Genomic DNA, 2,106 nt, shown 5'->3' on the forward strand with positions numbered 1-2,106 from the left:
CCACACCCATGACCACAGCAGAAGCTGAAAGGTGCTTTTCAACTCTGAAAAGAATCAAGACTTTTCTGAGAAACTCAATGATTCAGGACAGGCTGAATGCATTGGCCATGTTGTCAATGGAGAAAAGACTGGTCACAGAGATGACTGACTTTAACAAGAATGTAATTGAGAAATTTGCAGGGCAGAAGGAAAGGAGGGCAAAATTCATGTTCAAATAGTGCTATTTTTAAAGATTTGTTTTGTTTGTTTTTCATTTGTTTGTGTGCGCCCCCCTCAGTTTTTTTAGCACCAGCCGCCACTGATTATCTAAACAATTTAAAGGGGGCGGCGCCCAAGCGCCCCCTACTGGCCAGCCGCCACTGGTAGGAGGACTATTGAGCAACTCTGGGTCATTAGAAGAACTGTTGCCTTGCAGCAAGAAGGTTCTGGGTTCGATTCCCGGCCCCGGTCTTTCTGCATGGAGTCTCCATGTTCTCCCTGTGCATGGTGGGTTTTCTCCAGGTACTCCGGTTTCCTCCGACAGTCCAAAAACACGACTGTGAGGTTAATTGGCCTCTCCAAATTGCCCCTAGGTGTGAGTGTGTGTGTGCATGGTTGTGTGTCCTGTGTGTCTCTGTGTTGCCCTGCGACAGACTGGTGACCTGTCCAGGGTGAACCCACCTCTCGCCCGGTACACTAGCTGGAGAGGCACCAGCACCTCCTGACCCCACTGAGGGACAAGGGTGTAAGAAAATGGATGGATGGACGGGTCATTAGAACAGAGATCAGGTCATGAGGTCTCCAAGGTGATGGATATGAGATCATCTGTCCAAGCAGTCAGCCAATCTAGCCAATCTAGCCGTTTGCATTGGCTAGCAACAAAGCTAGCCAATGCAAACACACCAAAAGGTAGATAAACCCTTTATAAGGTGGGTGCAACAGAGGAATCTTTAGTTGGATCCTTCAGGCAGCTTCCAGCCAAGATGGAGATGGACAACAAATTCCGCAGCTGAAGAAGAGCCGGGGCCACAGAGCCGAAGACTGTTCTGCACATGGGGACCAACCTGTTAGCAACAGGTGGCTTCAAATGGCACTTCTCTCATCAGCTGGGTTCAGACCCCAAAGATAAAGACAAAGACAGAGAGGAAGAACTGGTGTGTTCCTTCCGTGGGACCAGGAAGATCGTGAGACGAGGAGAAGGGAGCTACAGAGCTGCAAGACAAGAAGCTGAGGACCGCTACGCGCATGAGGAAGTCACCCTGAGGCCCGAGACCTGCCGCTCTAAGTCAGTACTCTTCCTGTACTGGGAACCTCCTGCTGCTGCTTCAACACCTTCTTCATCATCAGGCCAGTTCTGGGGTTCAAAATGCCAAACTCTGTTTCCCTCTTTTAGTTCTCAGTGTCAGCATTAGGGAAAGATAGGCTAGATTATTGATTTTACTTATTTGATTATTTCTGCTACTGAATTAAGCTGTACTGACCTTTGCAAAATTGCCTTACTAATAAAATAATTAGCATTAAGAAAATCTAAAAGATGTTGTGGACATTCAATTAAAGTTCTTTGATGGTCATAAAATAGCTATGAAGTTTGATTCTGGGAGGAAAAAGTGGAAAATGTTTTATAGGTTGCTTTTAGCCAAAACAACACCCTTGGGACTCGCCCGAGTCACTAGAACCAACCTGGTTCAGTAACAAGTGCAAGTTGTAAAAAAGAGAAAGAGCGACCGTTAACAGGTGTGCTCTGTGGAACCAGTTGGCTGCAGGCTGCTCAATCTGGCTAATTCACAGGGTGAAGAAGGTGGGACATCTGGAGGCGGAGGTCGTTAGAAACCAGGCGAGTCTTTCTCGATGCCAGCTTAAGCAGAGTTTACTTCAGTTCTGAACAGGGTAAAATTCCATCAGATTTAGAAAACTCAATTCACCCGTTAGATGGAGAGCTGGCTGCACATCTCTCTCCTCTGAGAAGGGGAAGTAGAAAGAGAAAGGGGGGGAGGTGTTGCGCAACAACAAATTTGAACAACTACTTCTGTGGAATTGATAATTTGTGTTTTTTCCTGTCAGTTTCTAAAGAAAACATAAAAGTGACGACAGCAGAGTGACAGGATGCATGGTGGGTGTTGGTGTGAA

The sequence above is a fragment of the Poecilia reticulata genome, chromosome 21, assembly GCF_904066995.2.
Source record: "Poecilia reticulata chromosome 21, P_reticulata-male-v2, whole genome shotgun sequence".
In the NCBI taxonomy this organism is placed as follows: domain Eukaryota; kingdom Metazoa; phylum Chordata; class Actinopteri; order Cyprinodontiformes; family Poeciliidae; genus Poecilia; species Poecilia reticulata.